Source organism: Amia ocellicauda, chromosome 8, assembly GCF_036373705.1.
Source record: "Amia ocellicauda isolate fAmiCal2 chromosome 8, fAmiCal2.hap1, whole genome shotgun sequence".
NCBI lineage: Eukaryota > Metazoa > Chordata > Actinopteri > Amiiformes > Amiidae > Amia > Amia ocellicauda.
Window position 1 is genome coordinate 30544973 of NC_089857.1, and position 27495 is coordinate 30572467.

At 36.8% G+C, this 27495-nt stretch overlaps 1 protein-coding gene across 10 annotated transcripts in view; it reads right to left on the minus strand.

Annotated features, from left to right (window-relative positions):
• The window catches only part of ptbp3 (polypyrimidine tract binding protein 3), a 76983-nt gene that overhangs the window by 37829 nt on the left and 11659 nt on the right, over positions 1-27495 (minus strand). For 3 of the 10 annotated variants that reach the window (XM_066711035.1, XM_066711030.1, XM_066711031.1), the window contains exon 2: positions 26855-26898. The exons of 5 other annotated variants lie outside the window; for them this stretch is intronic. The gene's annotated coding sequence lies outside the window, so the exon portion shown is untranslated. Of the gene's footprint in view, positions 1-26537; positions 26572-26854; positions 26899-27495 lie in introns of all 10 variants that reach the window. 2 more of the 10 variants (XM_066711034.1, XM_066711029.1) reach the window with 1 other exon arrangement.

Consider the following 27495-nt stretch of genomic DNA (forward strand, 5'->3'; position numbering starts at 1 on the left):
AAGTGGCAGAAAAAAGATTCTGAAAAAATGAAGAGCAGTATGATAAAGGGGTTATAGATTCCAGTTAAAACAGCTTTAAGACATAAGGTACTTATTCATTGCATTAGTTATTTGGTTAGTTGGTAACTCTACAGATGAGCCTGACAGACCAAGCATAACTGGAGAGTTGTAAACCGATCAAAGAAAATTCAGCAACCAAAGAGATTCTAAACAAGTTCATGTTCAATTGTCAGTGAACTGGGTTTTATAAGAAATTACAATGTCTATGCTTAACTTTTTGAGGAATAAGAGAATTATCTGTCATTTGTTTAAAAGCTTCACATAAGTTTGCACAAAGCCCTGGGGAATTACCTTGGAAAGTGCAACACCAACATCAATACTGTCCCAAAAAATAGCAACCAAAAAGATTATATGCAAGACAAATTAATTTGGATTAAAAAGAAAGTGGGTTACCTGCCACAAAGAAAGCAAAAAATAAACTTCCAAAGTAAACTAATGAGATAAGGCTTGATATTTCAAATTCTGGTTCTCTTTGTGTGTGCATGTTTGTTAAATATTTTTGTTATTATTAAGAGTTACCTTTTACATGCTATACAAATTCCTGATGGATTAATATAAATATGTAAAAATATACAATATATGTTCCCTTTACTAATAATAAGACCTTTCCTTTTACAACAAACATGCTTGCTGCTTTGACCTGATTGGGAATGAAAAGTAAAATAAATAAGTCATTTTATTTGGTGGTTTTGAGATTTCAAAAATAAGCTCCAGACCCATTCTGTTGTTCCATAAACACATGTTCAAAGTTCCATAGGTCTTGGTTTTGGAGAATTTATCATTTTTAAAATTGGTACTATTAAGAATGAGTGAGTTTGAGAGTTATAAGATTACCGCTGTCTTTAATTAATGAGAAACAGATCTAATTGCAATTAGCAGAATTGGCTGTCACTTATCCAGCAGATTCAATATTTACCCAGAAAGCGAAACAAAGCTGAGATTACAAGGTTCTCTCCTTTATATATGGCTGACCAAGTAATTTGTTGTGCTTACACTTCACCATTATTACACCTGCTTATTCTGAGTATTTGTGCCAGCTCTGGAAAGAAACCTGGAAAGCACAGGGGGCCATTTCAATTTTCTTCATAAATTATTCTATTGTAGAAATGGTATGACCATATAATATCTGGCACATCCCAATAAGGCCTCCTGAAATGACACAGGTTTTTGTTGTTCTAATTTGGAAGTGATGAAGAGAATGTGACAGACCCAGTAGAGCATCTACCACAACTGGTGCAACTGGTGCGTTTTGAGCAGCAATGTGTTAAAACCCTTCCAAAATTGTTAAACATGTTCATCTATATATCCTTAAAGAACAGTACTTGATTTGTTTGCATACTAATTCCAAGGTTCTACTTCTTAGTTTTTTCAGATGGCCCGGCCTTCAGACCTGTACACCTGTATTGTGCTGCGCAGCTGTTTTAAAGTATAAAACAGAATTGCCTAGGACTTTGTTTTTTTGTTCCCTTGAGTCTTCCACAGACTACTGTACTGAAAAACAGGGTCTGTAAGAAATTCTACAAATTGTTTAAGACACGAAGACGATTGTAATGCCATTAACGGGACTTTGTGTGTCAATGCTACCACCAATGTAAAACTGGTGTCATTTCCCACAATTCTGGTACAGGAAAGCATTCTTAGTGATGGCTAATTAAATAACTTAGCTGGTGATTTAAGAGTAGGTGTCTGTGTTTAGGCGGCACTATAGCCATGTTTGTCTCATTATGAATGCCAGAAAGTCAAGTTCCTCTGTCTGGAAACCATGCAGGCAGTGTCTGATCTATGCAAACAAGGTGCTAAAGGCATTCAGAGCTTTCAGAGTCTGCATCATGTAAACTTGCAGCACTATCATAAACTGAGCCTTTGTTAAATGTAACCACTGTGTCAGAGGTTAAGAGTACAGCTCAGATTAACAGCCAAAGCTGGGGGTCCCATAACACAAGTTCTTAGTATGAACTGGATAATAAAGAATCTAAAATCACCTTCAGATCAGATAAAAACAACATGTAGGAAAGACACTGATTTGACTTACAGTGTGCCACTTGTTATTTTTATGTTTGGTTTTCTACTGACATATTAAAACATAATAATAGTTTAATTCAGAGAAAAATAGGGAGGTTAAAGTACAAACAATGGTGGTTTTGCAAAAAAAATCGAACAAACCAAACCAAAAACAAAGAAGAGTGATTAGCTAATATACTAATCTCTTCTTTGTACATCACCTTAAAGGTAGTATAGAGATGTGCATTCATTTTAGTTGAGTACAAAAACTTTAACCAGGAAATGAATGAGTTTTATTTGATTTCACTTCCTCTGGTATTTGTCACAGCTTTAACTGAACTGGAATGTCTGCTTGCCAATTTGCAGCACAGAATGGATGGCATTCCAGCCCTTGCAAAAAACAACATCACTGTGTCAACTCTTCACAACTGGGTGGAACTTTTCAGCCTTGTGGATCTATGGGATGAAATCCTGCAAGAAATGAGGAGCGCAGAAGTGAAGGCTGTAGATAAGACAGCTTCACAGAGAAAGCACACAACTGGGAGCCATGACAGGGCTATCATGTTCTTAGAGGATTACATTTCAATGGACTTTAATGGTAATGCACCTAATAAATAAATAAAGTCACAAAGAGTGCAAAGATAAAATACAAAGCTCTCAGTACCCCACATTACCCCCCCTCCTCCTGCATGCTCAACTTTATTTATTTAGTTATTTATATAGAGTGATAGCACTGAACCAGTATGACAGCTCTGTTCCCAGATTTCCATTATTGTAAATTATTTTTTCAAAACTGTATAGGAACAGACAGTTTGTGCTACTTCAGAAACGAACCGTAAACAATATTAAATAAAACTGACTGAATGAAGGCAAGGAATTGGAATTCAAGAGGAATTGTCACAGTCGACTCCATCATCAACCCATCAACAAGACTAGTCAAGTGAGCAGTGCTCTATAATACAAATCTTTTAATACTTTACCAAAGTCCACTCAGGACTGAAGCATTGCCATTCATAATTTCAAAATCAATGATCACACATTCACAAATAGAAAGAAGCCTGACCGTTCTATATTTGTTTATTTGTATGGATCATAATAGAGTACATCCCCTTCAAATAAAGCTTCCCATTTCTGTTTCCCACTGTAAACAATATATTCAGCAAAATTAACAAAAAGACTAACTCTTCAAAATCCATGCATCAGTGATCATGCTAAATAGCCTATAACTGGAAACAAAAATATGCATACAAAAATAATATAATCCATTTTAATAGGATGTTTTTGTAAGCCATGCTCTGTATTCTTATTTATGGATACGTTGTCTAAATATAAAGCTATTCAAAGGCAGAAATACATTGTGTGGAATACCTTCCTAGAATTGTCTCACTTTCACAAACTGTACAATATCTTTGTTAATCTATTTTTATTAAGGATTTTTTTATTATTATTATTCATACACTTCAGGAAAGTGTTTATAGTTTATTTGAAATGAGCTATAACAAAAACACCAGTATTAGGATGCAATAGAAGAATCAGGCTTTTAAAAAAAAAAATCCAAGATAGATCAGACATTACAAATAGTGCATTATGGGATTGCCAAATACTGGCAGATATTGATCCTTCTACATGAAACACTTTCCACCAAATATAATTTAATCCAGTGAGATCACTGCCCTTCTCCGTACATCAATGAAGGTAACTTGTGCCGAGGATCAATATGACTTATTTACCAAAGGAAATGCACAGTTTGCTCTTACAGCTGATTTAAGCAGTCCCACTATATAGTCTAAAACCGAAGGGGGAAAATAATTAATTAATTGGTTTAAATGGCTTTTTCTAACCAATTTCTTATGTTCGGGTCATACAGACTCAGAACAGCTATTCTCAATTATATATATCCGTGGTACATAACTCGATTGTTGTATGCTAAATTCAATTCTACATTCTAAATGTTAAGGTCAGGCAACAATGAAAACATTTTCAATGTGCATTGTACTGTGAGTTGAGTTCTTGTGGACACATTCTAAAGGTTTACCAAATTCACAACAAGTGTAACTGAATTAGTTTCAAACAGGTAATCTACAATCTTAGGAGTCTTACTTAATTGAGACAGTCAAAAGGAATGGGCTTTACATATTTTACCTTGAAGAATTCTTAACCTGTTGAGCCATTGAATTCAATCTTCAGCCTTTCAAAATACAGCCTGTATGCCAGAATATTTTTTTTAGTTTTCATTCTGTACATTAAATGTCCACTTGCAGATGGATTAATTGTAAAAGGCTACTTTCCCATCTCACTTTCATGGACAAAGCCTTCTTTACAGGGATATCCATTATAAATGCTGGTTTCTGTAATCAGATCAGTAAATCAGATTTCTGTCCATTTTCACAAACCGTATTTAAAAAAATCATACAATTTCAAATACATTTGACTAACTATACTTATTTTAAAAATAAATAATTAAATAAATGTGGGATAGATGGAAAAAAAATCACCAAAAGCACTTTCTTTCTAAGATGGCAAATTAAACTCAACTGAAACAGAATGGTCAAAATCTCTAATTGCATTTCCACAAAATGATAGACTGTGCAGAGCACTGAAATTTGTTACTGACTAAAAACTTGGGAGTGTGAAGGAACCATCATGAAACCTGATAAATCACTGATAAAGTGACGGTTTGCACTGTGAATACCTGGCTGTGAAGATAATAATGAACCTCTCTTGTACCTTTCTAAGTGGATCAGGAGCCCTTTAAAATAAATTTCTCTGGTAGCCTACTGGTCAATTACATACATTTCCCCATATCATTTATGAATTACAAATGATTCCAGGAGAATGCACAACAACATGACTGCAGGAGAGCGCTATTTTTCCCCATTACATGTAAATAAAAGAATATATTGAGGAGGTCAAATTAAGCCGTAGATTTTTCCGTATTATATTGTGATTACTTTTCAAACTCACTTCAAACTGCCACATTTGTACCGACAGAATGATTGGTTAATATGAACTCATGTCCGTCACTGGCATTGCATTTCATACGTCTAGTGACACTCACACAAAACACATTTCTTCAGGCAATGGCCCAGGTCAGCAATATCATTCAGAGGCCCATTACGTTGCATTTTGCACTTTCTTTCTAAAGCAAAATCTTTTGTGATAGAAAAACAAGCCAGAGCAAGAAAAGTCAGTAGTAGATGACATTGATCCACTAATCAATAGCATTAGAAAGAAGCAAAGCCTTCTATAATTTGCAATAAATTAATTACTACTTGGTACACAAATGGCTTCAGTTAATATATTAATAAATATGAAGTTTGGTTTCTTTTGAAAACCGAGGCCAGTGGATACTGACTGCTTATTAAAATGTGTACGAAACTGAGCACTTTTTACACACAGCGCAAATCAAGCCAGTTGTTAATACTGTACCTGTCGCAAACCAGCAGCATGTCAGCCTAGTCTTCTTTTGGGGACATGACGACTTGCACAGGAGAGAGGAGAGAGGAGAGACCGAGGGGAGGCCAGGGAGTGAAGCTGATAAGTGCATGCAGTCCAGAGCTACAGAAGAGCACAATAAGCGTGCCACAAAAAGGTGAGATGGGGGTAAAAAGAAGAAAGGAAAAATAAAATAAAAAAAGGGCATTCAAGCCAGGAGAGGGGTACAGGAGACAGAGCTCGTGAGAGAGGCAAGTGTGACAGTGAGGGAGAGACAGCTACAGGCAGAGGGAGAAAGAGATAACAAGGGAGGAGGAGGGAGAGAGAGAGAGAGAGAGAGAGAGAGAGAGAGCGGGGGGGGAGGGACACACATACGAGGCTGAGCTTTACTGTAGCAGTGGATGGTTTTCATTGAAGGAGGCAAAGCAGGGGGGTAATGTTGTGCATAAACAAATCAACCTGTCATTGGAACACGCAACCCAATATCCCGGCCTGAAAGGATACCAGCATCACCATGAGGAGGGAGGGAGGGGGAAGCCAGGGAGAGCGAGCTTCAACAGGTTGATTAGCAATCTCCCTAGAAACACGGGCTGGTTTACAAGATGAACAGCTGTCCTGTGGGCAGGCGCCCGCGCTCACTGGCTGGGAATGGCAAGTGGGAGGATGGGGGGGGGGGGGGGGGGGGTTGGTTTGCATGTGCCTGCTCCATTGTCTGCAGTATCTATTATTGAAGCTCTGCCCCCTCATCAGTAACCGGATATAGCTGGACAAACAAAAGCAGCAACACACTCCAATTATCGGTCTCTGCTGAAAGGGTAGCTGGCACCCCAGTTCTTTTCAGCTCCGTACATTGTTGCGGGAGGAGCAGTTGTGAAGTGCAGTCCTTCATTAGGGTGCATTTCAAGCACTTTTGAAGAGTGACAAGGGAAAACGTGGAAAGCGATCTCCTCTGTCATTCGTCATTTAGCACAGACACTTTTGGAAATAAGCTCACCTTGCAAGAGTTAACAGTGCAGAACCGAGCTTTTGTAACATATGTGGTCGAGAATCCTGTAAAGCTGTTCTGCTTTCATTAACTGCTGCTTCTGTCAGAGGGTTTGCTCTTCATTATTAATATTGTTAAATAAATTACAGAACAACCTACATTTCAATTTAACCCCTTTATCTCCACTAAAGAACCTCACAAAAGAGAAATTGGTTATAATAATACAGGTATATCTTAGTCTCTAATATTACTTGATCACTTAAGAATTAAATCTGGTAACAGCTACAATTGAATGCTTCTTGTAAATTCAACATATATAACAACATACATTTACTTCTCCATTATCTCTAAATGACAAACCTCAAAAGCCATTGAAAGTAAATTAATAATTTGCAATCTTTCAGTCAAAAACTGACTTCAGGGAGCTGCCATTTTGAAATGGGTCACATAAGGTCATATAACCCTACAGTCTAGTAATTTCTTAAATATATCTATATATTAAAATTCTAAAGAATACCATATCTGGCCACAATTACCATTTGTCTACATACAATAATGTTTTACTACAAGAGCATCATAGTGCCAAATAGCAATGTTGGTGAAGAAAGGGTTAAGTTGCTTAACGGCACCGTGCAATTCATTGTTTTTAGTGAAACCAAATTATTGCCAGATGCTTCTGAATATAAGTTATGGCGATCCTTTAGCCTAAAACTATAGAGATGGAAAATGAATGTCAAGTCAGGAATAGGTTTGCCTGTTGGGTTCATTTAAAAGAGGAAAGCCTCATGTACTACACAACTTATTTATCATTTACCTTTCTCATTTAAACAGTTCTAGGTAAGTCCATCCTCAAGTGGGTCACTTTAAGACTGGAAGAAAAAAGGCACTTCGAGGATATTTGAGAAAAGACCCAATGATCTAGTATTGTAGTGTACATAGTTCTTAAATCTGGTAGACTGCAGCATTGTACCATGTGACATGGAACTACTCGTAGAAATTCCAGGTTTTCCCAAATAGTTCCAAAAGTAGAACTATTTTAATAGCATACAAAATATATTCAAATATCTCTCCTTAACATAAAAATAAACATTTGTTAAGGGGTCAATTTATATTCCCTTAGTATTTCCATCATTAATGCACAATACAAAAGAGCGCACTATATGCGCAACCTGTTTTCACGAGGTATAAAATTACACTTTCCCCATTTCTCCTGATAGGAAACAAGAAGAGCTTTCATATAAGCCAGCTGAGCACTTTGCTGCACCCACACCCAGAGCTGAGCAATAATAGGCTTTGTTTGTGAGTGCAGGTGAGTTTGTTTGTGTGCAAGATGCTGGAATGCAAGGGAGTGGCAGCAGCTAATGCTTTTAAGGTCTGTTTACACATGTCAGGTTTACATGGAGGATCATGCGGCGCGTTCTTTATAGTTTCCAGGCTGTTGCTTGTAGTAGTGCACACATTTTTCTGGTTTCAGGCTAGGGAGGAGCGGCTGACTCTACCAGGCTATTAGGCCCGACTGTTTACTCTTTAATGTCTACAAATAAAAAATCCACCGCAATAGCGTACTTCCAGAGCAGGTTTTTAGAACACCAACTGCAATTTCCTTAAGACGAGTAAGAAAAAAAATGCTTGGGTGCTACTGCCTATTAAATAAGAAAGGTACATGATATACAAATACGAATCGTACATATAAAATACAGTGGGGGGTTGTAGTATTGTGAAAACTTGTGAGAAAACTTTATTCACTTTATTCATCAAGGAGTAGCTTTATTAAAAGCTTTGAGTAAAAATGTAAAGGTAGTCAGTTTATTCAATGACACTACTATAATTTCTAAGGTATTGCAAATGGTCTGATATATTCTGCATGGGTAACCTTGTACAATACATAGATGTAGACATAAATAGATGGGGCACATGGATTTCTCCATTAGGATATTTTTCTATAATATAAAGAGATATTTATTATTGAAGAGCCATTGCACTAGATGAAGACCTAATCGATTTAAATTAATTCTGAGATAATACATGAATTATAAAAAAGGGGCACCTCATTATCTCAAGTTCATATTCAAAATAAATGTTGGTCTACCAATTGAACTGCTTGATTGAGATCTTTTTTTTTATTTAGTATTTAGTATTTCACTTTGATGATATGCTTTTCTCATACAATCGGTTCTGATCATATATATATAAACCCCACAGGGTAGTATTTTCACATACAGAACATCCCCATAGGAAACTGAATAGTATGGGTTCCTCCAGGATTACTTGGGGAGGAGAGTTATGCTGATCACTCACATTCAGGTCATTATCTTGCCGGGGGGTGGGGGTAAAAACAATGTAATAACACACACATTTAGACTAAGGGAAATTGGGACACGTGGTCAATTCTGGCTGGTTATTAATTTTCCAGTCCAGGTCTATTTAAGACAATGACTTAAGAAACAGAAACTCTCAAACTCAGGTTACTAAGGGAAGTCAAAGCCTGGTGTACATTTACCTTTAATATTCTAGGAAGGTAATAAAGAATGGTGAAATGAATCCAATCCAGATGACACACAGACTACAGGGCACAGCCATCGAACCCTGGGACTCAAAATTTTACCTGCAAAGCATTGTCTGCAAAAATAAAAGAAACTCGACCACTGGAACAACCGGTCTTTTTTCTCCCTGCGTTCAATTCAGGGCCATTGTTCTGTGAAGGAACTACAGGGAATGGCATCCATTCAGAAGTCAATCAAGCGTTGTTTCTCTCCTAGAGAACTCACTATAAATAAACAAATACACAAATAAATACCCACATAGCCACAAACTATGAAATAGTGTGGGCCAAAACTCAAGATTTCTGAATTGGACAGCCAGATAGAAACCATACAGTGGTTAACTGCATTGGAACAGTACTGTAAATAAAATTGTACAACTAAATATTTTTTAATTTCAGCCTCAAGTTAGAAGTAGTTATTATTCTCGTACATGGCATTGCTTTGGAATTAAAAAAGTGTAAAGACAGTTACATAAAGACAATTTGAATGATGAGATTCAGAACCAGCAGGGCATGTTTATATTGACTAGCAGATGAAGGATCTACAATATAGTAGCATGCTCAGACAGAGTCATGTAGTCTTACTTAAAACACATCCCATTGAGCAAACTTGCCAGTGTAACGGGTCATCAGATATACGAGCGTGTTACAAGTGACGTAACCCTCTGAAACAATCATTGCCTCCTGTGTCAGGGGACACGCTCTTTTGGTGTAGCGGATTTAACACTATACTGGGTGGAGACACTGCGGTGCGGAGCACTTGAGGGGGCGTCTGTATGGCGCAGATCAAATCCTGAGCGGGAAGCTCTGACTGCACCGGCTACACTAGTCCATAGATATGTTTTACACTCATGTGTGAAGTCAGCTGTGGGAGATTCTGCTTCATCATGTTTCAGTGTCTCTCTCCTCACCCACCCACCTGTCCACACATCTTACGAAGTTAGCTGTAAGATGCACAGCTCACAAGAGGACTGCAGCTCATCGTCATAGTTGCATTAGCTTTGTCTAATCTTCTAACTCATTAGCAAGCATGGCTATTTATAGTTTTCCAGGACTAACAGGAGAGATGATGGTAATTATATGGTGGTCACAATAGTTCTGAACAATACATGTTATCATCCCACATGCTCTACAACCAATCACCAAAAACACATATATGTTTATATATAAACATGTCTTGACACCACTTCCAAGTACTTGACATCTGTGGAAACGCCACTTTTTGCTGTCAGTCTAACTTATTTCATTATCCCCCCCCACCCTTGAATGGCACTAATATAAAACACTGACAATGCTGAGTGTTATATTTACCTCTAACACTCTACAGTGTAGATCTGTGCTCTTATCCTAAGCAGCAGCAACCTTGGTTTGATAATTGCTCACCTGACACCTGGGCTTCTCACCTCCACTGAAGAGCATCCTGGACACACAATGTTTGAGAACTTCTGGACTATTTTACAAGATGAGATGAAGCACTCTGACAGCTGTCGTTTCATACCTACTGATCTATTAATTAATACAAAGAGCTAAGGTTTTGCTTAGCCAAAGCTATTTGTGCATCATGACATCCCTCATGCAGATAATCAGTTTCTTGGTAACTGAAGGGGATTTAATGAATCCTGCAGATTAAGACATCTTTATTCTTACAATCATGATCAGACTTTGAAGGTGGTCAACAAAGACAATGATGGTTGTAGGTTCTGAGTCAGTACTACAGATTAGATTACACATAATATATTGATTTTATGTTTTCCTAAATATGTTCTCTACTATAGCATTTTAAAGCATTATTATAGCACTACACATCTAAAGCCATATAACAATAAGATGTTTTGTCTTTAGCATGCAGTTATCCAACCATCAAAAAGAAAACTGCCGCTTCAGAAAAAATAAATACAAAATAAAATAATCATAGACCAGCTGACTTCCATCCTAGACTGTAATTAAGGAGGCTGAAACAATGCATATAAAATGTTGAAAACTGACAATTATAATTATATGCTTAGGTCACTCAGAGGCAAGCTGCTTTTGTGCAGTGACAACATGTTACATTGTGTTTTGTGCAACTGTATAATGCATTCTGCAAAGACGGAATAAGAACATTAACGCAACTGTAAAGAAGGCTTGATAGCATACTGATTACAGTTTGTGTGCCTGCCACACATTTAACCTGTTTTTAATTTTGAAATTAGTACTTTGGGCACCACAGTATACTATTATATTCTTTCATAATGCCCATAATATAGGACTGCACTATAAGGAAGGAGAGTAGAAAGGCCCTTTGGGGTAATGGACTATATATAACTCTCCTGAAACATGCAGGACTAAGATTGCTACAATAGAGCAATAGGAATTGTTATTAAAACCAACATATATAATTTGTACTGAAGCAGTCTCAAGGACTCAACAGAAACGTACTATAATAAAATATGTCACTGTGACCTACCCACATATAAAACTCTGATGTTCATAATCATTTAATGATAACAACATGAGTGATTCTGAAGACATTGTATTATAAGCTTAGCATGTACACACAGAGTAGGAGGTCAATGTAAATGTACACAGGTTCTATGAGAGGAAGAGAACATTTAACTAGAAGACGAATATAATCCATTCTGTGAGCTAGAACATACATGGAAACATGTGACCTGTAAAAGAACCTCCAGGAGGGCAGATGCTGAAATATTTATCACTGCACTAACACAGAGGATCATTTTCTCTGAACAACCCTGTCTGCCAGAATTGGTTACCATTAACCATCTTATATTTGCCAGAGCACTTCAATTTGTCTTCAGGATTTTATAGGGCACTTCACAACAGCTGAATACATTTCTTTGACAACATTTGTCATAATAGCAAACTCAATTAACTACACCAGCCTTTTGGGGTGATATCAATTAATATATTTATTTTATAAAACAAATTAACCACATTTGGCATTCGATGGGTGTCTGCTCTTGGTTGAAGTATTGATTGAAACCAGCCTTTTTAGAATTTGTATTAATTAGCTACAATACAAACATGTGTTGAATGTTATGTCTCGTGGAACAAAGAAAATAAGCATTACAATATGGAGGCTTCAAAACAGATGGATGTTCATTTCAGTATTACTACAAATAATGTCTGGTACCATTCTGTCTATTATCTAAAGTAAATATTGTAAATAGTTTATCACATCATGATAGGCAGGTCTGGGCAACCTAGCTTCATTTCTGAGCTCTTGGCCACCAGATACTCTAAGCTGCTGGACAGGTTTATGAGAGTTGCGTTTAAATTTACAGGGTAATATTAAACATACCACAACAGTTTTTTTTTTCTCTATTGCCTTCCTCTTATACAGTAGAAGTGCTTGTTTCTGCAGGAATGCATTCCTTAGCTGCATACCTTTCCAATGACATTCTTTTAGCTTCCCCCCCTCAACAACTGTCCTGCGCAGATCTGACTTAGGCACTGGTTTCAGGCATACAAAGTAAGGGCAAACTGCAACAGGGCAGAAAGGCCTCAGCATTTCATTTTTGGGGAAAAGTAACTAAAGTTACATTACAGTACAGAGAGGTACAGCTTCATAAGTTTAATACCACATCCTGTTAATCTGTTAAGCAACAGCATGACAAACATATAAGGGCTTCTGTATTATTTTTTGGAACTGGTAAGAAACATAAATCATGTCACCAGTAGTTAATGATGTACGTTTCTTGTTTGTGGCCACAGGCAAAGCTAAAATAACCAGTTAAATAATTTCCATTTGGTGTGCAAACAGCTGGTGTGCTTTTAATGTTGGCACATACACAGAGCTGTCCTACTGACATGCTACAGGCACTGTGTTATAGTAATACTGTGAAACCCTTCAGAAATGTCCATAAATTAAGCAATACTTGATGCATGCTTGTGCACAGGTAGCATGGTTTTGGTGCTAAATACCTACCATGATGATGAAAATCCAGTTATTAAAAGGAGTAAAGCAGGAAATTTAACTGGCAAACTAGAAAAAGTATTTAGATAATGCACCACGGTTTCAGGATCATTGCAATGTCGGATAAACCAACAAATAGCAACAGAAGCTAAGACGGCTCTTCCAAGAATGTGGATATTTTCTGTATGCTAGACCAACAACAGGAAACATCTGCTGTAGTGCATGCATCCCACTCAGAAAAAATTTGAAAGTCACTCGTGAATATTAAATATCCTTCCCGAACAACTTACAGGAACTCCAAGTATAAAAGGGTTACTTGAGGGTGCTAGTAGAAAGAATGCAGGACCTCATCAACAAGTAATTTGTCAACTGAATTTAGATAAAGGAAATGGTACATATTTAGTTAACCTACATAAATATTGTCATTATTTTAATCGTAAATGTATTTATTACAATCTGAAGGAAAATATTAAAACGAGTCTTATTGAAAAGGCATTCCATAAGTCTTTACCACATATGGTGTGAGGAACTGGGATGTACTGAAATATGTTTAAAAAAACTTGCTTCTTACTAAAAAAATAAATTGGCATTGAATACAGACTGCCCTGTTCAGTTTAAATACACGAAAATCCCTTACTGTACAGAACTGCATTTGACATGAAGAACTGACAAGAGCTAGTCTTTGTTAAGCACAGCATTCTGCACCGCTAAAACAAGTGAAGCAATATTGTACAGCCTGTCTTGCAAGATGCCATGTAAGTCTTCAGTGGAAATGAGGCAAACAGACTGGGATCAGTGAGAGGGCTGATGTATTTCTCAGCAGATACTAATAAACATGCATGGCAAAAAAACAAACATCCGCTCGGAGCAACTTGACACCATCAAAGACATTTTGTCTGTGACGTACATAGGAATTAATCCAAGATTTCAGATATAAAGCAAACCAATTTTAGGCGGCAAGACGAAGATCTGTGAGTGTTTACATACGAGGTAGGTACCTATCCCAGATGAAAACTAATCTAATAGTCTGAACATTTTATGATCTCTGATAAAGATGACATTACAATCCAGTCTTCCTGCATTGCAAAGTGAAAATAATACAATAATATCATACACACCTAAACATCCATGCCAATTAAGAGTTAGAAGAAAAATAAATGCCTCGCTAGAGTTTTAATATAGTATCAGGACAACTCTGTCAGGTTCCTAATCCAGATCTCTGTCTTTGGGTAACATAGGAGAAACCTGTTTTAGGATTTGACCACTTTATAGTCAATACAGTGGCCGATCACCAGTACACATTATATGTTCTTTTGCTTCTTGAGGTAGTGTTTACAAATTTAAAAGTACAGGACTGGAGAAGAATAATAGCTAGATAATCCCTATATAATTTCACAGGTGGGGGCTGGCTGGGAGATGTTCATAGTCATAATGGAGTAAATAGACGCGTTGTGCACCTAAAATAGAAAAATGTCATACTACACCAATGTTCTGATTACTATCAATTAAATCAGAGAGCTTTTGCTTTGCCTGATAGTACAGCACACAGGAATCTAAAATGGATCCTCCCTCACCACACTTGTATGAATGAATTAATTAGGGTCTTCATGCAATTCATGTAATTTTGAGTGTAACATACAGAATACATCATTGTGTGAAATCATAGTTTGTAATTGAGTATAATGAGTGGCAGTGCATGGTTTCACGTGAGGTGTAGGCCTAGTGATTGAACGCATTCAAGCAACAATTGGTGTTCCACTCAGTCATGGGAAATGTAACCACACAGTCTTTCAAGCTGCAGATATTTTTGTGCAAGACTCCAGCTTGAATCACATGATATCAAACCCACAGGAACAACAACTCCTACAAGCTACTTTCTTCATTAAAATGTGAGAACTGAACCTCCATGGCAGCTACCTTTCCAGCTGATGTGACAATAACAAGACATTCAGCTGTGACAATTGATCAATTATTGGTTCCTCCCTACAAGTGCAGGAATGTTTACCTTTAAAAATCGATCAAAATCTATAAAACCAAATAATAAAGCAACACAGGAAATGTATGGCAATGTTGGCATATTAATTCATAATTGTCTTAAGAAATAAATATTTAAAAAGAAATGGAAGCTCACAAACTGGAAGGAAAAGGCACTCACATAAGAGCCTGCTCTCCAATTGTGGTAACCAAGTAAGTCTGATGCAAATAATCTTCAAGGTCTCACAGATCACATTGTATTAAGATAAATCTGTGAAGCCCTTTAAAATAGCAAGGAGTAACTTATGTTTAGGAAGTGAAAACAACACTTATGAACCATGTTTTTTTCAAATCAAACGAATGAAGAATTTAAGCTATGCACTCAAATATCTCCTGATTTACTGAAGATGATTAAATCAGCTTCCATGTTCAATAGGGTTATACTTTAGTTACCTAATATGATGTTGAACTCCTAGGTCTATATCATAGACACAAAAACTAAATGATGTCCCTGATCATTCTTACTTCGATGGAGGTAGGTGCAACCATCTTAACAGGATTCTTAACATGTAAAATCTATTTTATGGGAACTAGGCTATCAGGCGTTAAAACAAATAAAGCAAGGTTTCACAGCCAGGCGATTATGGCATTCTTCACAGAATTAGCAAAGTGCAAAAGGAAATGATTAAGAGAAAGGGGGAAGAAAATCCCTGAGAAAATGCAGGAGGGTGAAAGGAACAACACAGTCGCATTTACACTAGCCAGGCAGGCCTCTCAAAACTACAGTATCATTACACAAATGGTACCTGGTATGCTTTACCTAGTGATACAGATCCTCCTCATCTAACCCCTTCAACTGCCACCAAAAAGATTGTCCACTAGGGTTTAATTTGAACTCTCAGAGCAGTCAGAACCATCAACTGATTTATTAACACATACAAACAGAAAACAAGAGAAAAATAACCCTGATGTGAAGTGTACAGAAACAGACATCCAGAAAAGTTCACTAAAATTATTATATAGATAGAGACAGAGAGAGACCCTCAAACACATCCCACTTGCAGGTGAGCAAAAGAATACATGAACATGATACCCAATCCTGGTCCCCCATCTTATCTAAGTTTTTGTCATGCATCATGTAGAAACAATGATACTCCTTATTTATGAATCATTATTAATTAATCAATCTGGTTCTTAATGAAGAACATGATTTGCCCATCTGCTATTCCGTGCTTCTCCCAAAGAATAATGGCAAGAGTCAGACAAGACGGTCTCCTAGATTTCAGTGTTTCCTCAGGTTTTGCAGACACATTTAAAGAATACAGAATTAGATAATACAGGATCGGTTTTACATCCTCCCCAAGCACAAAGTCTACAGTACACAATAAGTCTCAGTGCACAGAGGGTGCAATGATTACATAATTTCCTGAGGTTAAGATCCTTAAGATAGATCCAGGTTAGATCACATGACCATGTTGCATTGAAACTGGTGTCTTCCTAAACAATACCTATTGAGGCTACAACAATCATCATTGAGGAAATGTCTGTTGCTTCTTGACATTTACATCGCATGGGGTTGCCAAATGGGGCGGCTGCAAGTCAGTAGTAACAGCATATCAAAGCCTAACACAATCTGACAACAGCAATTTATCGTAACATTAGCCTCAGTGAGAGAGCAATTCCCATCAATGCATTGAGTAAACTTGAGTAAACAGTTTCTCATTCTGAAAAAAAAGAAAGAAGGTAAATAACTTTAAAAAAGACCTTGATGTTGATCATTTTGGACCATGATACACAGCAGTCATGCATCCAAGGTCAAATCATCCCCCTGGCTGGCTGGCTGGTTTACACATGGCCTTTATCCAGTAGCAGTTCTCCCATGCTCACTTTCACCCCCCGTGAGCTTCATCTACAGTACAACATACAGCGTAAAGCTTGGCTTGCCAAGAAAGCAAACTGCAAGTGTTTACAGCAGGATAGGAAATTATGTAATGCTTCTCTGCTGGACAAAGTTATCATCCTCCCGAATGCACTGCAGGAAGAGGATTTTTAAACAATTCCTTCCATGCTGATGTAAAGCTGGAACAAATTACATTTTCACAGCTCCCAATGTTCCCAGATTGGAGTCTGGGTTTTGTACTGCATATGACCATTTTTAAAGCCTAGTTAATAGAACACCTCCAAATCTAAGAGTAAGTCCCCTTTCTTTGGGAGTGATCCAAGCCATTCATTTAGAATACACTCCCAGCCTGTGCTAATTTCTGCTCCTTAAATTTAAGTATTGAGGGATGAGCAAAGTACTGTGTATTATTCATGGATTTAAAGGATTAGTTTTAAATACCTTTTTAGAGCTTTAAATTTGTTATGCACCTTCTACTGCAATCTTACATATAATTTCCAACTCTTTATGAAGGCTGTCATGTGTTGTTATTCATCTGTGTGGTTGTGTCTTTGACATTATAAAAGCATAGTTGTACTAAAAAAACAAAAACAATTAAATGTGTACATACAGTGTATACATATTTCTAGGGAAGAGTAAGAAGTCATTATAACCAGTGAGGCTGTCAGAATTCATGAGGCTAGGCTTGTCATTATATTACTATAATATTAAGGGATGCAAACTTGAACCACCTACAGATCACAGAGTACAAAATGTGCTAGCACACTGCCATGGCTGATAAAAACTGCATGTATGTGTCAGCATTGTATTCAAATACAGTCTGGTTCTCAGCAAATCGTTAACATTGCATTCCTAGACAGTCAACTACAAAATAAACTAATAACTATAACCATACATAATAATGGAAATATAGTTAGTTACTCCAAATTGAGAAACTATGAGAAGATACTGAGACACATACTGATGTATAGCCTAGTAATATAGTTGTTAAAACCAAAACACCATATTAGAGCTTAATAAAAGCAATGCATTGTAATAATGACACTTCTGCATGTATTGAGAGTACGTAAGTAACTAAAGTGTAAAGTAAGAGAAACGGTAAATAATTCATTTTATCAATGCCCATGAAAGGTTTAAATATGAAATGCATTAAATTGTCTTCAAGGTATGAAATATTGTGTTAGGATTGTGTATTACTCAGGAGGCGAGGGGTGATGGTGCTGACAACAGCTTGTGAGTGAGAAAACAACAAAGAAATATTCAGCCAAAGAAAAGGTTTCAGTAAAGTATTGGACAAAGTTCTTCATAATTTCTCTGATCAAAAAGTCACGTTTTTCTTAAGAACAGATGTTCTGTAATGAGGCCTGTGCCAAAACCAGAGAGGAATACATTCATCTGTAAATTCAGGGAAGAGTACCTCTAATTATCTTACAAAGCTAAGGCCATGTTTCCAACTAAAAAAAATAATAAAAATGAACCTGGCAAATGAATGCTCTCTTAATCACACAAAGAAAAAGACTCACACAGCCTAACATGAATAAGTAGGTTTTCAGGAAGGACTGATTCCAGAGCATTGTAGTTTAAACTGGATAGCTGCTGGGATTCAGTCTAACAATACTCACAGATATTACCAGGTTGTCTTTGCTTCCCGATTGCAGCTGTTGAGATATTGTTCCACTGTTGCTGCTGAGCGACCAACGCAGGACCCCCCACAGGCAATGGCTGGAGAAAACAGAAGCCCCAGTCCCGCTCAGTAGCTCAACTACACTGACTCAGTAGAGTAACGACAAGGTTTCATTCCAGTTGACATTCCACTGTGATATAGCAGGAAGTTCACTGCTGAGGAAAAACTCACAACCATCAGGGGTGCAAAAAAAAGAGCCTAAAAGAGCCCTCATTCCTGACCCCACCACAACAACACAGCTCATAAACCACAACTGTAGAAGAATCGCTGTGGCTGTGTCGACCTGGGTGTACGCTCCATTAAAGCAAACGTTCTGTGGAAGCACTTTCTCGGGGGCACAAATACTAATGGGCCGCTTATTCTCAATCATCATCTCTATCAAATTGTTCAAATCACCTGACAAAGACAATCAAGAGAGAGAACAAAATAAATCCAACATGGGGATACAAAATTTAAAAAGTGGAGTATGTTACCATAGCAATATTGAGTCCCCTTTTTGATCTTTTAGCAGATATCTGATGGTCCTTTAGGTAAATGGATATATTCCCAGGGCCCTCAGAGGTTTCTTTACCATACAATCTGCCTAAGGAACATCTAAAAAAGGCCCACAGAATACTAAATAGTTATATATATGCCTAATATAACTGTGTAAAATATGCCTTTACACTCCCCAGCAACTGAAGATCAACTGAGGAGCATTCTGTAGCCACAGCGTGTTTCTGTCTCTTTATGGTTTGCTCCTGCAGCTTCTGTCAACCTCATAACTCTGGTAAGACCCATAAGACCCATCACTGAAGGTCCCTTTGTGCCTCTGCACTGCATAAACGATCATACCTCAAGTACCAAAGAAGCAAAACAAAATCTTCTTATTTAGAATATAATAAATGTTCTTTTAAATATTATTTTGCATTTTGTAATGTTTATCAAGGTAACATTTGCATGAAAATGAATATTGGTTTTAAATAGCAATGGTGAATATTGCAGTAGATTGAGATGAACTGAATAATTTTGTTCACTCTACCTCTACCTGACAACTTCAGAGTGCACCTGATCAAAAGCTGTCATGTCTGAAACTTAAAAAAAACTGCAGAGAAAAGGAATGAACATAAAACAGGCCCGTATATAGTAGGTATTTCATTTAATTGTTATAGTAAATTGACAGGTAGTTGGACTTCTTCAATACTACACAGACAGATAAAAACAGTGTGTGGTTTTTTCCAAATGTAGAACAAAACTCGCCTTCCAAAAGTACCTAAATAATTCTGAATATATTATTTAAAACAAAAAGCTTCAGTGACAATGAATTTTTCCTTCTAAATAATTCAGTCTACAATCAGCTAAAAAAAGATGAGGAAAATAAAGGTTACTTAAAAAAGATTGCAGTATTTGAAATTTCATAATATAACCATGAGAGAGAGAGAGAGAGAGAGAGAGAGAGCGCAAGAGAGAGAGGCATTTGCACAATAACTGTGGCAGCTTTGAATTAAAAAAGGATCTCAATTAACAAAGAATGGAGTATTTTTTTTAAATGTTACTTTATACAATATTTTGCATTAACCTATGACCAATTATCACCAACATTAATAGCTTCTTCATTTACACTCCTGCAATTGAGCAAAAGAGTGAGGTTAATTGTTTTACAGAAAGTCCCCAGCTTCACAAAATGCAAAGGTGACCAAAAAGGGACTGCAGACATTTGTTTTTGTTAGTTAACAATTGTTGAAGAAAAAAACAACAACAATATATTTCCTTGCTAAACTGGTCTACAAACAAACAGAAATGTGTGCTACTCTCAGGTTACTGACTGAAGTCAAGCTGAGCACTTTGATAGGATTCACAAAAGCTGAACACGAAGCCAGAGCACACACACACACCTAGTTACTGCCTCCATGTACTGTAAAATAATTTTCCATAAAGAGTACTCAACATTACCTACCATAAAACAAAAAAGCTTATGGTTTCATTGAAAGGAGCTTTGGGAGCTACTATGTTGCATTTCCCCTATGCAGTAAGCAGTGGTTACTCATCGTCAAATGTTTGGAGAATTCCCTTGAGGTTTACCATAACCAATATGCAAAGCAGTGCAGTTTCATTCACATTAAGAACTGGAATTCATGTGCCTCCCTTATCTCCCAATATAAATCAGATTATGTTGATGGTTGTCCCCCATTAAAACTAGGCTAATTGTTTAAAGCAAGGTTTCATTAAATTACCGACATCTTGTAAATCGAGTATCACAAGCATGAATTTTCTTAAAACCTTAGATGGGGGACAGTGACCGTTACCATGACAAACAACTCCCCGTTGCAATCTACTGTGATTTTCCTAACCCTTGATAATAATCAAACCATTAAAGAGGATATAAAATCTCTCCAATTCATTAATAACACAGCTGCCTCACTTAGGAAGAGCTTCAGCTGCTTACCAAATCACACAACTGTAATACAAAAGGCATAAGTAACAGGTAAGTCAATAACACAGTAATGAGTTAAACTGCAAAAGTGTTTTTTAAGAGTTTTGGAAACAACAGGGGCTGTTGATTACTTTGGAGCAGATGCATTGAATTAACAAAATCTGAAAATCATAGGTCAGCCACAAACACAGCACTAGGCCTATTGAGTTGTTTAATTCAAAGACACAAACTCACAGACCCTTCATTTCGGTCCTCAAGCAAAGTGGTTAGATGAGAAATACTATGGGACTTTTTATTGTATACAGGCTTAAATCAACAAATCATTACCATTTGAAACACATGGTACTGTACCACTCCCTACAATGACACAAGGCTTGGATAGTTTGTAAACTGCTAATCTAACCAAAACATTTCCCATGGTCCTGTACTTTTGCTCCCCTTTTGATTTATAAATCTAAAACGGAAAGTTCAGATTCAAATGTACAAAGTACAGCAATAAAGATATTAAAATGCATGAGTGGGTGCTAGCTGGATAAAAAATAATAGACTGTTTGGGTAAGACAGTGTTGGGAAACACTGAACACTGATCTAAGCCATGTTTACCATTTAAATTCATATTATTAAATGGAGAGTTAAAATAATGCAAACTACTTTAGGTCATTGAAATAAGTCATAAACTAGCAAACCTTAAACAGTGTTTGTTAGCTGCAGTATACAGTCTGTTCTCTGTCAGGTGCCCTATGCTTCATCACCTGTTCATGAAAGTTAAAAGGGCTGTTTGTTCAAAGTGACAGTTACTCTAAATCGTTTTAGCCAAATTCAGTGATGTCTTTGTTTGGAAGACTTTAAAAGAAACTGGACTAAAAACTAGATATGGGAATTATAAATTAAGAATGTAAGCCTTTTGTGTATTGTTTATTTTAATGTCCAGTCAGTGCTGCTGCACAACCCCCTGTAAGGATTGTATGTTTGTACCATTTTCAAGAGCACACAATTAAAAGTAACATACTGCATACTCACTGATAATTCATTATCTCAGGAAGGTGGGTCAGAGTTAAGAGCTGCCTCTAGAGATGGGAAGTGTTGCAATAACAATTTCAACATCAATTTTAATACCTGGGCTGTGTCAACATCTTGTTAGTAACACATTAAAATCAATAACATTCAGCTCTTTGCTTCATTAATACTCCTACAATCATTAAAGGCTGCTGTATCAGATCACATTCGCAGTTCTCTATAGGAGGACATCTTTGCAATTCTGGGCTTACGAAAAACCATGAATATTGCATGGCTTTAACTTGGAAGCCCAATTGACACAGCAAGACTTCTGTAATCGCAGCTAGTTAGTGTAGTGCAAGTCAACTCTGCTAAATAACAGGCCGCCCTCTGAGTCAGAAACTAAGACTAAGTGTTGCGATTTTCATCCACCAGCCGTAGACAGGCGCGTTTAACCCCCAGTATGTCAGGGTTAAGGCAGCCAAAGCTCACAGAGTCTACTTCAGAACAGCACTAGATCAGGTCAAAATTACAGTGCACCAGTAGGAGAAGACGACTCCCATTAGCACTTTACTCTGACTATAAATGGCGAATAGCACTTGGGGAAATAGGCATCGACACAGTCGCGTGATTAACTACTCAGGACCAACTGACAGGATTTCCACGAGGAAACTGACAGACACAGCAGCTCAAGACTATTTTTGTCACCAAGAAAGGTTTTCATTCTGAATATTTTTATTGTGTGAATCTAAAGAAATGTAAACCAAATCTCCCTATATTAAATCCATTACAATGACGTGCTGGTCAAACTTCATAAAGCAAATGCAGAAACGCGTTCACAAATCACTCAAGCCTTTTTAAAAAAATCACAGTTTGCTTTCAATCTGTATATATAAAGCATATTGTATCCATTGCTACCCAACTAGTCATTATTTATAATTTGCCTGTTATACGACAATATTTGAATTAAAGATTTTAAAAGTTTGACACTGAAGATTGTTCTCCAGACATTACACAAATATAATGATATGAAATACATAATTTAGAATATAAACTGCAATCGAGTGATAAGTATATCTTTGTAAGGCAGAGTTCTCCACAGGGAAGAGCTAGTCAGTATGTTCCTAAATATTTAGTATGAACATTAATTTGACATTCCTAATGATCCCTTTAACAGCCTACTGTAAAATCATTTTATTGAACCTACTAAAATACATTACATCAACTAACATTGTTTAAAATCAATCCTCTGACAATATGAGAAAGGCATATTACAAACATGTTGGATTTTAAAAGTGTGTGCAATGCCTTCATTGTCATCAGTCCAGAGCCAAGTTTTACAAGAGATCAAGTGTATAGTTCACAATTAATTGACCGGTGGAGCTTCAATCAATCAGGTATCTAGAGCTGCACAAAGTCAAAATACACACTGATAAAATCAAGAATGAGAATTAATGACATTGAAGATGTTAAAAAGATTGTGGCATTTACGTCTGGGATAGCAGCCCAGAAGTGAGAAGGAGGGAAGAATGATACAACTTCAAATCTTCCCATCTTAAACGGAACATGTCCTTCGATTATTTTCCCCCCTCCCATTACTAAAATGCTTTTCCAAAAGATTCAGTCCTTTCTCAGGAACAGCTGATGCAGATTTTAAAACAAGAAAATGACTTTCTTACACTAGAATGTTGTGCGACCCAATTCTTTTCTCATGAAACTTCCAATAACCTCCTATTAATGGCCTTGATTTTAAAATGACATTTTCCAGTTGGTAAACAATTCTCTTGGTATTTTCCACAATGGAGGTCCATGATGTTCTGTACCAGTGATATAGTATTTCATTGTTGGTACTTGTTCCAGTAGTTATGTTTTGTTACCACTTACAAAAATGTCATCTTTGATTCAATGCCATTGACCATGGCTATAGACATATAGGTAGCTCCCTCTGAATGTATACATTATTAGTTATGTTGATTGGCTTAATAACTTATGTTATTGCCCACATTTACCAGATCAAACATGGCTTCACCTCACTGGAAGTCTTCCTTGTTATTGCTTTTAATCTCTTGGGCACTTGACCACTGTAGGGTCTTTTGCTTTTCCTCCTTTTGGTCCTTTCAGGCTTTCATTGTTTTTTCATTCTATCCACAGTCACACTTTGCATATCATAGTGTATTTGCAACACCAGAATGAGAAGGTCAGTTTGAAAATGTAGAGGTAGATTTTAAAACCTCAAAATCATAATTGATAGGAATATGCCTGTAAGGGAATATGCCTGTGGAAACAAGGCTGGTATAAAACTGGATTGTACTGCAGGCAGAGACAATAAAAATGAATAATTTACAGAGTGAGCTGAGACAAATTACACTTTCTCTGCTCTTCTACTTGCATTTGTGTTATACTAATGTTCTTCAGAGCTTTCAATGAATGGGTTCTTTAAAGTTGAAGTATTATACTTTGTAGCTTTACCTTATCTCATATCACTATTTTATTTTATTTTTATTTTATTTGGCAGCCAAGATCCCATAAACTAATGCTGTACATTTACCTGATATGGATTTCATCTTATCAGACATCAATGTACAATATGCTGTGTACAATCTATGCAAAAGCATGTAAAATCATTCATAACAGATCCAGTAAAGAAAACATATTTTGTTGCAATTCTTCCAAAGAAATTGCATATTATAGAAATTAGTGGAAATGTGTGTATTTTCACCAGGACTGAATACACATGACCTCAAATAGGTATAGAAAGCTCATCACTTTCAATCAAGAAGAGTCCAACAGATGTGCACATTTGCTTAAACAACACTCTTAAACTATGACCTAGCCTATATATTACAATCAAGTCCATAACTTTGAAATAATGTTTTGCAGGCTTGTCTTTCCCCAACAGCAATGCAAATTCTGTATTGCTATGAAGTAACATGTCTGGCTATAGACTCCTTAACATAATGCACACAATCATTTTTGTTGTGATCTACACAAAGCCAAATCAGACTGATTAACCTGGGACTTATGTATTATGTAGAAAATGTATTGTTGTGCCCTGTTCTACTACTACTAGCCTACTACTTGCATTCAGCTTGTTAAAGGCTGTAGGCTGTAAGGCCTATAATTATATTCAAAGGTCCAACATCATCATTGTGGAATGTGTGCATGTGTGGAAGTGAGAAAATGCAGCACAGACCTCAATTATCTTTCCTCACACTGTACCTGAGATGTGTAAATAGATTTAACATGCCAAAAAATTTAGTCAGTGTGCTCTCACTGGGATCCCACTGAGAGAGAATGGCACTACTAGCCTCTGGAGACACCATTAGCCCCCTCGTTGAAGGTTTGGGAATTAAGTGGTCTTGGGATAAGCATGGGTTTTCAAACCAGTCCTGGAGTACCCCCTGCCCTGCTGATTTTTGTTCCAACCTAGGTTTTAATTACTTAATTGAATGGTATATTGCTTTGTTAGGTCAATTAAGGATTCAATTAAACAATTAAGACCTCAGTTGGAACACAAACCAGCAGGGCAGGACCGGTTTGAAAACCACTGGGATAGAGCAAAACCCATGCAGAATGTCTTTAATAATGAAGCTTCTGTTCAGGGAAGACAAGCATGCACTCATTTAAGGAATTACTTACCTACACTGCAAGCTTTTAGGTTTCTTTTTAATTATTATTATTATTATTATTATTATTATTATTATTATTATTATTATATCCCCTCCTGCCACCACCACCTCCAGACAAACACAGTCCTCTTCATCGGGCATTAATTACAGAGAAGTTTAAAGTGTATATATTTTAACTATACTGGGTAAGCTCCTTCAATTAGAAGAATGGAGAGCAAATGTCATTGGTAGTCAGGTACAGTGCAGCTTTAACCGTTTCCTATCAAAGACTGAAATTGAAAGAGACTCAAAGCGGATATTAAAAACCTAAACTGCCACAGCCTTCAACAGGCAAATGTCCATTTGTCTGTTCAACCTGTTAATTAGGGAAAGATGCGCATTATCATTGTATGAGCAAATGAAACACTTGGTGAGAGATCAAAGTAAACACTGTTGCCTACAGGATTGAATTTCCTTGATTATCCAATAGACTACAGTAGTGAATGTATTAGGCCTACCTCCCACATCCACAGTACATTTAAGTGAACCTGGCAAGTCTGGAATTAAGTAACTACATTAATACTTGCTTTCAATTCCTTCTAGTATAATTCATGTAATTTTACATACTGATGTTACCTCAGAGCACCATCACATTTCTTCACCTATGGGTGGGGGGATGAAGCTTTTTAAGATTTTAAGCAACATCTATGCTGTGTATACGAATTCAGATAGGTCAGAGATTTCCCTCTCCAAATCAATTTAAGGATTACCACAGGCATCAGGTGGCCAAAAAACAAGACAAGTTAAGGAACAAAAACAACAGAAATTAAAACTTGCACAACATATACAGTATGCATGTTGCAGAAGAAAAAGTCCAAACAAAAAAATTAGGAAGCTGTAAAGATTAAAAGGACTCTTGCATCGGCAAATTAAAGGGCAAAAAAAACATGTAGATTGTATGTATATATATATATATAGAAGCAAAAAGCAATGCAGGAAAAACGGGAGAAACCAGAGTCCTACCTTTAAACCGACTGCTATAAGCTGTGAAACAACACTGTATGGAATAGAGGAAGAGAGAAAATTGAAAATTGAAGTTAGAAAGCATGTTATTGCTTGTTCCATAGCCAGTAGAGTAATGAAGCCCAGAAATAAAAGCTGAAAAAGTTTTAAGTAGGGGGGAAAAAAACGAGCAATCAAGAAGAGAATGTAAAGAGATGTAGAATGTTTTTGTTACGAGGGTTAGATGGCACAGATAAAAGACAAAATAAAACATGGAAAACCCAAAGCCAAGTTCCAGCTAGCAACACAATGGGAGCCAATATGCTCTTTACACTTACCAGCTGAAGAGGAATATGTTTCAGATCAAATCATTTGTGAAGATCTTTTCAGAGAGGGAGAGAGAGAGATTGCCGTTTGTAAAGTGAAGGTAACAGAGTCTGATCTAACTAAAGGTAGTTTTTTACAGAAGCAAGCTTTGCTCATTTAAAGGTGCAACAAAGTGGAATTATGTTACACTAAAAGAGGCAACAATTCCGATCAAACATTAAAATGTAGTGTCAACCCAGTATACTGGAAATGCAGAAACCTTTTTTATATGCCATAATTGAGCTGCAATAAGTCATAGCAGAAATAAGTTGCCCAGTGCACATTACACATTTTAAATATAAAACAGAGGCTTTGAAAACTGATTATCACACACAATTAAAATCTCTGGTGCACTGCACTACCCTAACAACCTACGGGAACCAAACAAGCAATCAGGAAAAATCACAACCTAATTTTACTGTATAGAGCTCGAGCTTAGCAGAAGCTGACCTAAGATAAAACTAGTAATTCTCAACCCCTAAGAACTTTAAATATGTTTCCTTACCTATATACACCTGTACCATTACTGTGTAGCTGCATTTATATTCCAGAATGACAATTATGACCCCAACCCAGTTCAGGTTTAAAAGTTATGAGCCACAACTGAACAAAC